Here is a 13,569-nt window from a genome sequence, read left to right on the forward strand (position 1 = left end):
TCCTTTAGAACACTCACGCTGCACTTTGCAATAACGTGTGTGTAGGTCTCGTCTTCTGACTAGCCTGTAAGCTCTGTGAGGACACACTGTGTTATATCCCAAGGACAGTGTCTGGGGCACGAAGCAGGAGCTACAAATGGATGGAAACAGCATGAGTCAAAGGGCGTGGGTCGTGCACTTCTGCGTCCCTTTCTTCCAAGCTGAGGGGACGTTTGGGCACAGTGACATGCAGTCTCCATGACCTAAGCCCTGTGCCCAGGCTCAGGGGACACAGACTAGAAAAGAGATACCCAATCCTGGCCTGGCATCCAAAACACACAGCTTCCCAAGGCTTGCCCCAAGAGATTCGGGTGTCTAGGATTTGTATTTTTGAACAAGGTCCTCCAGGCAATGCCGAATTGCCTATCGGGCTTGGGAACCCATGGATATAAGGAACGTTAGACACCAAAGACAAGGAGACCAAGTCCGACCTGAAGGTTCATGGAAGGCTTTCTAGCGGAGATGATGCCTCAGCCAGGTCTTGGCAAATGTGAGTCATGTGAAGGAAGGAGAGAACGGCGTTCTGGGTTGAAGGAACCACATGAACAAAAACAGAAACAGGTGACTGCATGGGGTGCACTTATGGGGGAAGGGCAGTGGGACTGAAGCAAAATGACAAGAATTAGGCCCCTGGTAGACCATCAAGCATAAATCATCCACTTTTCAGCTGGGATCCCAGGACCCTTCTGGGTAGGAAGCCCGCCATTTCAGCCACCGCTATTTTTAATCAGACCCCATTCCTACTTTTGGTTCCATTTACCTTCTGGCTTTTTCTTATCTTCTTTTTCTAGTGAGAGGCCTCCCGGAATAACCTTCTGAACCCTGGGCCGTATTGCCAAGGGCTTCCTTGAGAAATAGGCTTGACTTAAGAACTCCAAACCATCCTGGCTAGAAATAGGAGATTGCTGAAGCTGGCAAAACAGCAGCACCCCCAAACGACCGGGGGTCATGCGCGTGACCCCGGGGCCATGCGCGTCCAGTGTGGCAGGAAAGGGTCTTTTTACCTGATTGAAAAGCAATGTCTGGGGCATGAAGTTCAGGCCACAGAAGGATCTGCACATCATGATTCATGTCTTTCTTGGGCCCAGAATGGGGTGGTCACGTTGGGAATGACAGAGGGGTTGCACGTGGGATGGGAGGGTAGAGCCTCAAAGACCCGCCTCCACAGGAGTGAGCAGTCCACAGGCTAGGTGCCTCAGACTGTGGGAATCACCTGTCACCCCACACCCCACTCCGGACTCCCAACTATCCTTCCCCGTCTTTGCACTGCCTTGTCTTTCCATGCTTGGCCCCTCCTGCCCTCCCCTCCCGCACAGTTTAGTCAACGGGCCTGGGCTGTGTTGGCAGGCTGACACTCCCTCTTAACTGAACTTTTCAGACTGGACTTTTCTAATAAGCCCAGCTGTTGGCCGGAAAGGCTTCCTAAGACCAGCTAATATGCTACAGAGAGGGGAGTCATCGGCACATTTTCCCCTCTCTTTTTTGTCCCGGTGGCCTCTAGGGACCAGGGCAGATCTGAAGTTCCCAGCCTCTCTCTGCACCAAGCTGCAAACCAGGCGTCTTCTAAGTAATGCCCCACGCCACAGGTCAGTGTCACCCCACCCAAGCCTGAACTATCTTGTCTGCTGCCCAGTTATAAATTAATCTCCTGTCATCAGTGATTAACTTATTCAAGCCACAGGAGCTGCTGAACCAAAACAGCCCCCTTGGGGTGAAAGAGTCTCCAACATCGTGCGGCGTGTGGATCTGCCTGTGACCCTCATCACTCTGGCCCTTGTGCTGTGTCAGCAAGGGAGCAGGGACAGCCAGGACAGGGGTCCTGCTCTGGGCACTGCCGCTTTGGGGCACTCACCGGCTTCCTCAGAGCGGAGATCCTCGCAGTAAAATTCTAGAGTTCATTTTCCAAGATGGCTTTCAAAATGAGGGTGGGGTGGGCATATTCTCTGGGGACATATGTCATGTGAAGACAAGCACCTGGGACTGATATGGAGGAAAGGGGAGCCAAACTCTGGAATGAGCTGGGTGTTGAGGAGACTGGAGAATCAATCACCTCTTACAGCATAAGCTATCAGAGCAGGAAGAAGCCTTGGAGGTCACTCGTTCCGACTTCTTAATTCTGCGGACACCAAGGAAGAGGTGACTCACCCAAGGTCATACTGTAGAGCCAAGGGGAGAGAAAGAACAGATGTCAAGTTGTGTTTATGTGTCAGAAAAAGGCTTTCTTCACCACCATGGGGATAGTGGGCATACAGCTCTGGAAAAAAGGCCAGGGGATCCTTCCATAGACCACTCTTATCATTTGAAGGTCTCAAAAGTAAAGTTTCTCTGTTTGTTTTTTCTGAGTCATCCTGGCAGACTTGGTCTCACTTCCTAGTTTTAGGGCTTCTCACAGCAGTTAAAAAAAATTTTTTTTTTAATGTTTATTTTTGAGAGAGACAGAGACAGAATGCGAGTGGGTTAGGGCCAGAGAGAGGGAGACAGAGAATCCAAAGCAGGCTCCAGGCTCTGAGCTGTCAGCACGGAGCCCGACGCGGGGCTCCAACTCCCGAGCCATGAGATCATGACCTGAGCCGGAGGTGGACGTTCAACCGACTGAGCCACCCAAGCGCCCCATTGTCACAGCAGTTTTAAAATTGTGCCTTTATTCACCTCTGTGGCCATCCCCCATAACCCGTAAAACCCAGTCCAACCACGAAAAAACCATCAAACAAACCCAAACTGGGGGACATTCTACCAAGAAGCTGACCAGTACCCCTCAAAACTGTCAAGGTCATCAAAAAACAAGGGAAGCCTGAGAAACCGTCACAGATCAGAGGAACCTAAGAAGACCCAATGATTAAAGGCACCTGGATGGGGTCCCGGAACAGGAAAAGGCCGTTAGGCAAAAACTAGTGAAATCAGAACAAAGTGGAGGGTTGAGGGGACAGCTCTGTCACAGTCCTGGCTCCTCAGCTGGAATGAATGCACCATAGTGTGTGAGATGTTAGCAACAGGGAACGGGGTGATGGGCATACAGGAATCCTGCACTATCTTTGTAACCTCCCTGCAGATCTATAAACTATTTTAAAATGAAGCATTCACTTAAAAGAATTGTACGCGGTGCCTTTCAGTTTACCTCAGGCTGGAGCCTTAATCAGATGTTTAATTACAGTGCCTGTAACACAGTAGGTATGGGATAAGAAGCATCTGAGAGAGGAAAGCGGGAACAAGGGAAGGAAGGAGGAATGGAGGAGAGAGAGAGAGGCAAGAAGAAAGAGCAAGAGGGCAGGAAGAGGTCACGGAGGCACAAGATGCAAAAGTCAACGTAATCATCCAGCAACTTGGTGGCCAACTACGTGGAAGGTGGGATATTCCCATCATGGAATTCATCGGCCATAAAAAGAATCGAAGTACAGACACACGCTGCAGTGTGGATAAGCCTTGGTGAGGTTATGCTGAGTAAAAGAAGCCAGACACGAAAGACCATATATGGCATGATTCCATTCACGTGAAATGTTTAGAAAAAGCCAACCCACAGAACGGAGAGTAGATTGGTGGTTGCCAGGGCCTGGGGGCCAGGAGGGGATGGGGAGCCATGGCTAATGGGTGTGGGGTTTCTTTGGGGGGCGGTGAAAATGTTCTGCTATTAGATAGCAATGTACTGGCTATATACTATGAACCTTGCAAATATACTAAGATGGTTTAAATTGCCCACTTTAAAATAGTGCATTTTATGCTGTATGAATTACATAATAAATTAAAAAATAAAATGGAAATGTTGAAAAGTAAATACAACTCAATCTGTACTTTAGAGGAGCTCACCATGTACTGGACACTTTCAGTCCCAATGACTGTAAACCTTTCCCCCTGTCTGTAAGCTCCATGGGGGTAGGAGCTGGGGAGAGTTTTGCTCAGTATTTATCCCCAGTTCCTAAGAGGCTCTCAAGAAGAACTTGCTGAATGGAAGAATGAGTGCGTTAAGTCCTATGACAGACAGCCAGGGGGTCACAGAGGAGAGGCTACAGGTGTTCAGGAAAATCTAGGGTGCTCAGAAAAACCACAGGCTGTGCCGCGGACAGGATTTACCTCACCACGACACCGTCATGATATTCAAAGCCCTCCCTAGAGCCAAATCCATGCAATCCTGAGACCCCAAGCAAAGCCCTGCAAAGGCGCCTCTTTCTAATCTGCTGCCTGCTCCGTGTGCCCTGGGACTCCTTCCTCTTGGACACCCACAAACTTCCTGAGGAAGCTTGAGCCAGTCTAGACCCACTCTGCTCAGCCCAGGGAGCTCATCCTCTGGAGGAAGGGATGTGCATACACCGCCCCCCCCCCCCCCCCAGCCCACTGCTTCTGATACAGTGTGCTGAGCAGGAGAACCAAGGCAAAAGCAAGAAATGGTGGGAGCCTCGTGAGAGCAGTTCATGGCCCGCACCCCCGTGGGCAGAGGCAGGTGGCAGAAAGTGTCCCAGAGGAGGCGACATCATTTCAGCATGAGGGGCCTTGAGGCATGAGGAATGGATTGATTCTGAAATAGTTTCTGTGTTGGTAATATCTCCACTCCTGCTTTCATGAATGGTTGGTTGTTTTCTTGTTCACCCTCCACAGATCCTTAGAGACAGCCTGTCACATCGTCACCAAAGCCCCAATAAGACTCCCAAGGTGACCCAGCTACTCAAAGGTGTCATTAAAAAATGAAACCTGCTTTTTGATTCCTTGAGCCAGCCAGAAGGAAGTGAGTATTTTTTAAAATCCGGTTTCAAGTACCTCAAAATACTGGGCGACTGTGGCTGGAAACCATCATTGACATGCGAGGGACTTGGAAGAGAGCTCGCCATCCCAAGTGTGAGCTTGAACCGGAAAGAAACCTGAACTACACATGTTGTAGCTTTGACAGAGCATCGGAGTAGGAAAAGCAAAGGCTTTTCAGCCAGGCAAAGCCGGGTGTGGAAGACAGCCCTGCCACTTACCAGCTGTATCCTGTTAGGAAATACAGGCTCTGAGCCTCAGTTTCCTGGGATGGAACATGGGGATATGGTCCCCAGCCTGCTGGGTTGCTTTGAGAGTTAAAAAAAAATAATGTGTGTAAAGCATCCTGGTTAGTATCTGGCAGAGAAGAGCCTCTCAATAAATGGCAGGTATTTTTTAAATCATTATGATTACAACTACTGTCATAATTATAGAGATACCTTCTCAATTCGGAGGGTACTTGAAAATAAACTTCTATCCAAAACTCCCTCTCAGCTTATTCTAAAATCTATTCAAAGAACAAATGGAGCTTTGGGCTTTTATCCTGGGCTCAATTGCAAACGGAGTTTCTACATCATTTCATAATGAGTGTTTGTGATGAGATCACAGAACCACAGAAGACAAAATTGGAGACAGAGAAGCTCCTGCACCTTTCAACCCTGTCTGTGAAACAAAACAAAATAAAGCGTATCAGCCTCTATGGATATACGGAGGATAAGAGATTTTGTCCCTAAAATATGTCAAGCGTTAAAGTGAAACCTGGATTTCAGTGTCCATCTCTTACTAAATCTTCTGCACTGTATAATGAACTACTTTAAAGCAATGCCGTGCAGATGTAGAACTCATGTGATCTAAACAGAACAAGTAGAAGAGGAAAAGGAGGAAGGGGCTGAGGAAGGGGTGGGGTGGAGGGGAGGAGGAAGGCACGGGCATAGGTATTTTTTTTTAAAAAAGACCAGGTGATTCCAGTGTGCAGCCAGAGACTCATTGGATGGTGCCGCTTCCCTTTGACACTTTAACGCCATACCCCTTCGGTAAATAGGAAATAGGAAATACTTGCTTCCCCGTCTCCCTGTAGGCCCAGTGGGGTTTAGTAAAATTGCGCCTGACATGTAATACATTAGATGCTGCTGAAAGCCACGTGCTTATTGTAAAACAATTACTAGGAACTGGGAACCACAGTAGATCAAGGACAAGGCTGCACTTTCACGTTTCTGTGTTAATGGGGGAGCCCAAGGCCTCGGGCAGGTGGGGTGAGTGTTGCCCTTTGAACACGGCATGACTTACAAGGGATTTCAGGTATCTGCTGGACGCTCTGGGCTGTTGATTTGATCACAGACACTACATCCAAAGAGGTAAGTAAAGCAAAATCTAAAACATTTGAAAAAGGAAAGCAGAGTTGTGTCTTTGCAGTTTTCTCACGCCGCTGTTTTAAAGTGATTTCTTGGTTTCCTCCTTGTTCGTGTGACCACTAGATGGCGCACACGTTACAAAACAGTATCTGAAGTGGGCGCTGCTATGACTTCGCAAAGGGAATCAGAGGTAGGGGTGGCCAGATTTAGCAAATGAATGAATGAATGAATGAATGAGTGAATGAATAACTCCCAATTAAATTGGAAGTTCAGACAAACACATATTTCATGGGCTACCCCACTTATACTCAAAAAAAGCACTGTTGTTTTATATGAAATTCAAATTTAACTGGGTGTCCTGTATTTTGTCTGGCAATCTTAATCAGTGGGGTACTTTCGGGAATAAGTAGGTAATCCAGTGGTGCTCAGCTTTTTCAGATACTAGATGTTTTTCGGTGGCATGGTTGAAGGAATCCAAAGATTCAAAGCAACGTGAAACAAGGTAGCAATGATTAGAGCACAGTCACAAGGGTTATAGTGCAGCAGTGTCTTCAGGGTCCAAAAAGCCCTGACAGTTAACCCTTTACTTCCTGGTTTGTCCCATATCATTGGGTGAGTCCAGCTGTTCCTGCCCTAACCACAGCTCTTCAGTCATCAAGGCAAGTTCTGGAATAATCCCAGCATTCACTCTTGCTTTCTTCGGCAATGGCTTGAGTGTGGCCTTGCCCTATGCCTCCTTGCTCTTAAAGTAAGTTGGACCTACATTACTTAGAGAAACACAGTCCCAGTGTTCACCTTGACAGAGAGTGGCATAGATAGTCACTTGTGAGAAAAGGAAGTTTTACATGTTAAGCAGAATTTGATGGCAGACACGTAGCGGTTGGTGCTGTGCCTCCTGCCAAGCTGACATCCCTTGGCCAGCCTCACGTTCAATACCTCATGGAGAAGAAAAGGCAGAAACACCTGCATTCTGAGCTCTTTCTTTTCATTCTTTGTAATGTTTGTTTATTTTTGAGAGAGAGAGGGAGCCCACGTGGGAGGGGCAGAGAGAGAGAGAGGGAGAGGGAGAGGGAGAGGGAGAGAATCCCAAGCAGGCTCCTCGCTGGCAGGGCAGAGTCCAATGCGGGGCTCAAACTCACAAACCGTGAGATCATGACCTTAGCCGAAGTCAGACGCTTAACCGACTGAGCCACCCAGGTGCCCCTCTGAGCTCTTTCTTGACATGAATTGGCTAATCTCCCTGCTTGACCACAAGTCTCCTACATGAAGGATCCGTCCTTATAGCATCTGGCACAGAGAAACGCTGAAGGCAGACCTCAAACTCAGGGCACTGCACCCTGAATCAGTGTTGTCTTCAACACACTTTCCAGACAGATCAGTTGCCCCAGTTTGTGATCCAAGTTGTAGTGCACCTGCTCTACCTGTAGGACGACTGGGTCCCTGGGAAGGAGAAGAAGACCGAAAGAAAGGAAATGGAAAAGCAAAAGTTAGCAATAGTTTGCAAAAGTTGACCTTAAAGGCTACGCAGCTAGAGCCTGCTCTGATCACTAACTCTTCTCTACTGAGGGGGAGAGGAAGACCTGATGGCCAGAAATCTGTCTCAGACCCACTGTTAGGATCTTGATTCTTTCTCCTGCAAAATGAATGCTTGCAGGAGTCGATACACGAGAGAGCACAATCCAGTCTCTTTTTTTCTCCCCACCCCAACTCTTTCCAAGATCTCTTTCTTCCTAACAGCTTTACTGAAACACAATTTGCACATTTTTCAATGTGCACTTTCGTGTACAGTTCAGTGGCTTTTGGTATATACACAGAGTTGTGTGACCAACAGTGCAATCAATTTTACCATGTTTTCATCACCCCAGAAAGAAATCCCACCCCCATCAGTGGCCACTCCCCATTGCTTCCCAGTCCCCACCCCCAGCCCCAAGCAACAGCTAACCTACTTTTTGTCTCTATAAATTGGCCTACCCTGGACATGTCATATAAATGGAATCACATATTATGTGGTCTTTTGCGTCTGGCTTCTTTCCCTTAGTATGATGTCAAGATTCACCCAAGTTGTAGCATGCGTCTGTACTTCATTCTTTTTTCTGCTAATATTCCATGTAGGGATACACCACATTTTATGTACCCACTTATTGGTTGATGGATGTTTGGGCTGTTTTCACGTTGGGGTTTTTACAAATAATGCTGCTATGAACCTTCATGGAGCGCACAGTCCATTCCGTGACTCTGCTCCAGGTCTTATAGACACATTGAGAAGGGTCAACTGTCTTTCTTTGTTCTAGAAACTCATTCACAGTAGGGCAGCTCCATGGAGATGCTGCCTCCAAAGTAAGAACAAAAAGAGAATATATATTTAACTGGGGGAATATATATTTAACTCGGTGGCATCAGGCTTTGGCTCACGGCAGGATCTCATGGTTCATGAGTTCAAGCTCCGTGTAAGGCTCTGTGCTGACAGCTCAGAGCCTGGAGCCTGCTTTGGATTCTGCCTATCTCTCTCTCTCTCTCTCTCTCTCTCAATCTCTCCTTCCCCACTTGTGCTCTCTCTCTCTCTCTTTCAAAAATAAATAAACATCAAAAAAAAATTAACTGGGGGAGAGGAGACACTGGGCAAGAGGGCTCTTCTGGGTAGATTCTTGCCAAGTTATATGAGTTCTTGGGCTCTGAGAAGTTTCAGGAAGATTATGAGGTTTTCCATCTGCAGAATGGGTACATGATTCCTTTGCTTCCTCCAGTCTATAACTAGCACATCCACATCTAAGAAAATTTGGGTCCTAAAGTAACACTATGTTTAGACAGCTTTGTAAGAATGGTCAGACAATGGCATCTTTGGGAAATTTTTGCCCTCTGAGATATCCTGAATTCCTTAGGTCAACACATGGATAAACATGAAAAAGAAAAGAGGCTGCATTTTTCAGATTTTCCTCACCACTTTCAAGGCATAATGGTCCTAGAAAGGAAGCCAAGCACTCCTCTTTCAGAGGGGAGAGAGGGGAGAGGGATCAAGATTGACTGAAGTGAGTCATCCTTACTCCCCTGCTGAGATATTCCTCCCCTGGGAACTCTGCATGGATTCATTCCACACAACTTACTGAGCACCTTCTGTGTGCCAGGTGCTGCAGATAAAAATACCGTATCATTTTGCAAGTGAGGAAACTGGGGCTGAGTTCCCATAGCAAATGATGCTAGCAAATGATTTTACCTAAGTCTGACCACGGAGCAGCCATTATGGAAACGTCAACAATGATTAAAATGCAGTCGCTACTCTCCAGCAGATTATAAGCTAGTGAGGAGAACAGATAAATAAGTAAAAAATGAAAAAGAGACAGATTGGTACCAGAGGTGAGAAGCATAGAGAAATCATGGGGTAAAACCAAGGGCACTGCAGCCAGTGGTGGGTAGGAGAACACATAGTTTCCCCAAGAAAATGAAGTTTGAAAAACAAGGAAGAATCTACCAGGGAAAGGAGGGAAAGATGAGTTTCCTTGCAGAGAGAGAGCAGTAGCTACAAAGGATTTGCTATAACAGATAGCTTTAAGAAGTCTGTAAAAATATCAGCGATTGTGGCTAAAATTAACAACACAGGAAACAACAGATGTTGGTGAGGATGCAGAGAAAGGGGAACCCTCTTACACTGTTGGGGGGAATGCAAACTGGTGCAGCCACTCTGGAAAACAGTATGGGGGCTCCTCAAAAAGTTAAAAATAGAACTACCTTATGATCCAGCAGTTGTACTACTAGGTATTTACCCAAAGGATACAAAAATCCTGATTTCAACGGGTGTGTGCACCCGTGTGCAGCATTATCAACGATAGTCGAGTTATGGAAAGAGCCCAAGGGTCCATCAACGGATGAATGGATAAAGAAGATGTTGTATATTACACACACACACACACACACACACACACACAGTGGAATATTACTCAGCCACCAAAAGAATGAAATTTTGCCATTTGTAACAACATGGATGGAGTTACAGTGTATTATGCTAAGCAGAATAAGTCAGTAAGCAAAAGACAAATACCATATGATTTCACTCTTAAATGTGGAATTTAATGGGAATGCAAGCTGGTGCAGCCACTCTGGAAAACAGTATGGAGGTTCCTCAAAAAATTAAAAATAGAACTACCCTACAACCCAGCAATTGCACCACTAGGCATTTATCCACGGGATACAGGTGTGCTGTTTCGAAGGGACACATGCACCCCCATGTTTATAGCAGCACTATCAACAATAGCCAAAGTATGGAAAGAGCCCAAATGTCCATCGATGGATGAATGGATAAAGAAGATGTGGTATATATATGTATATACATATATATACACACAGTGGAGTATTACTCGGCAATCAAAAAGAATGAAATCTTGACATTTGCAACTACGTGGATGGAACTGGAGGGTATTATGCTGGGTGAAATTAGTCAGAGAAAGACAAATATCATATGACTTCACTCATATGAGGACTTTAAGAGACAAAACAGATGAACACAAGGGAAGGGAAACAAAAATAATATAAAAACAGGGAAGGGGACAAAGCATAAGAGACTCATAAATATGGAGAACAAACAGAGGGTTACTGGAGGGGTTGTGGGAGGGGGGATGGGCTAAATGGGTAAGAGGCATTAAGGAATCTACTCCTGAAATCATTGTGGCATTAGATGCTAACTAATTTGGATGTAAATTTTAAAAAAATAAAATTAATTATTATGTTGAAAAAAACCCTTTATTTTATCAAATATTACATGGTAAAATTTATGTTTAATAAAATCTTTGGTAATATTTGGCCTCACTCAATATAAAAAATGACATTCTTTTAAATTTACTTTATATAAATTATATTAGGAAGAAGACAATTTTGACAAATAAAATATTGTATTATTCTTGGTTTGGTCATGATGTACATGAAAATATGGAAAAAAACCTTGAATTACTAGCTTAGTATTAAATGCAGGTAGAAACTTTAAAAAATGTGGAATTTAAGAAACAAAATGGGTTAACATATGGGAAACCATAAAACAGATTCTGAACTATAGAGGACAAACTGAGGGTTGCTGGAGGGGAGGTGGGCGGGGGCATGGGCTAAATGGGTGATAGGCATTAAGGAGGGCACTTGGGATGAGCACTGGGTGTCATATGTTAAGTGATGAGTCACTAAATTCTACTTCTGAAACTAATATTACACTGTATGTTAGCGAACTAAAATTTAAACTGAAGCTTGAAACATTAAAAAGGAAGAAGAAGAAAATCGGTGATGGGAGCAGTGGGTATGAGTGGCCATCCAGAGCGGTAAGAGACGACAGAGGTCAACCACAAAGGGATTTTTATATCACATTGAAAGATGGCTTTTATTCTGAAACTTATGGGGGGCCATGAAGGCTTTTAAACTGAAGGGGGAGGTAATCTAAAATTTTACCAAGTTTACTTGAACAACATTGTGGAAAATGGATTGGAAGGAGCATGAGTAAAAGCTAAAAATACTCCCAAACCTTGTCCAAACCGGCTCCATTCTGAGCCACTTGTCTGGAAAAGACACACTGTTTTCATGGTGGCTTTTTGCTTCACTGTCCTCCTGGGTGGGCCCGTGTCTTCCTCTTCTTGTCCTTACCCCATTGGAGTAGACCGCCATGTAAAAACCCTAAGGAAAGAAAGCTGCTTCACAGGTAAAATTTCTAAGTTCTTGTAAGTCTGAAATGTCTTCATTCTGCCTTTACTCCTGACAGAAAGAATTCCAGGCTGGAAAACAGCTTCCCTCAGAACTTTGTGGGCATGGCTTTATTGTCTTGTGGTGATAACCAGTCTGGTTGTCTTTCCTTTGATTTCACGTTTGAAAGAATCCTCTTGTGCTTCACACCTTCTGGGACACTATACTTCGGCTGCACTGGCCATCTTGTGCCTCTTCCTGGAATTTTCTTCCCCAACTTTGCTCATGACTGGCATTATTTCATTCAGGTCTGAGCTCAAATGTCCGCTCTCAGAGAGGCCTCCCCTTAGCAACCTCGCTACACCAGCAAATACTAGAGGTACAAAACAATATTTATCAAGTTAATTAAAAATAATTAGTTATTTCCAACTAGGATTCTGTGAAAATATTTCAGAAAGGAGGTAGTATTTGGACCAGGCCAAATTCACAATCTAACTTATGTTTGATTGGCTCTCTGTATGGAGAAAAGGTGAATCTCAAATCCTTACCTCATATAATACACAGAAATGTATTCAGATTTATTCAGATGCCTTTTAAATCTAAATGAAAAAGAAAACTAATAAATATTCTAGAATAAAAACATAACATGTCTGTCTTCATCACCTTGGAGGATGGTAGATTCTTTTTTTTTAATTAATTTATTTTTTAATTTGCATCCAAGCTAGTTAGCATGTAGCGCAACAATGATTTCAGGAGTAGATGCCTTAATGCCCCTTACCCATTGAGCCCATCCCCCCTCCCACAACCCCTCCAGTAACCCTCTGTTTGTTCTCCATTTTTAAGAGTCTCTTCTGTTTTGTTCCCCTCCCTGTTTTTATATTATTTTTGCTTTCCTTCCCTTATGTTCATCCGTTTCGTCTCTTAAAGTCCTCATATGAGTGAAGTCATATGATATTTGTCTTTCTCCAACTGACTAATTTTGCTTAGCATAAAACCCTCTAGTTCCATCCACGTAGTTGCAAACGTCAATATTTCATTCTTTTGGCTTGCCGAGTAATACTCCATTGTGTGCATATATATATATATATATATATATATATATGCATATATATATATATATACACACATATATATACACATATATATATGTGTGTATATATATATATGTGTGTGTATATATATATATGCGTATATATATATATATATGCACACACACACACACCACATCTTCTTTATTCATTCATCCGTCGATGGACATTTGGGCTTTTTCCATACTTTGGCTATTGTTGATAGTGCTGCTATAAACATGAGGGTGCATGTGTCCCTTCGAAACAGCAATATTCTGTATCCCTTGGATAAAAGCCTAGTAGTGCAATTGCTGGGTTGTAGGGTAGTTCTATTTTTAGTTTTTTTGAGGCATCTCCATACTGTTTTCCACAGTGGCTGCACCAGCTTGCATTCCCACCAGCAGTGCCAAAGTGATGGAATATGGAGGATTCTTAACCAGGACACCAAAAGGTACTAGTCATTAAAATAAAACAGTAAACTGGACTGGATTAAAACTTAAAGCTTCTGTTCATCAAAAGACACCCTGAAGACAGTGAAAAGGCACGTGAGAAAGGTATTTGCAATATATGGTACAGAAACTCATTTTCTGAGTAAAGAACTTTCACAATTAATAAGAAAAAAGGAAAGCAACAGAATAGAAAAGTGGACAAAAGATTTGAACAGACACTGCCCCAGAGAAGATATCCAAGCAGCCAATAAACATGAAAACAGTGCTTAATTTCACTGTTCACCA

Source organism: Panthera leo, chromosome E1, assembly GCF_018350215.1.
Source record: "Panthera leo isolate Ple1 chromosome E1, P.leo_Ple1_pat1.1, whole genome shotgun sequence".
Classification (NCBI taxonomy): domain Eukaryota; kingdom Metazoa; phylum Chordata; class Mammalia; order Carnivora; family Felidae; genus Panthera; species Panthera leo.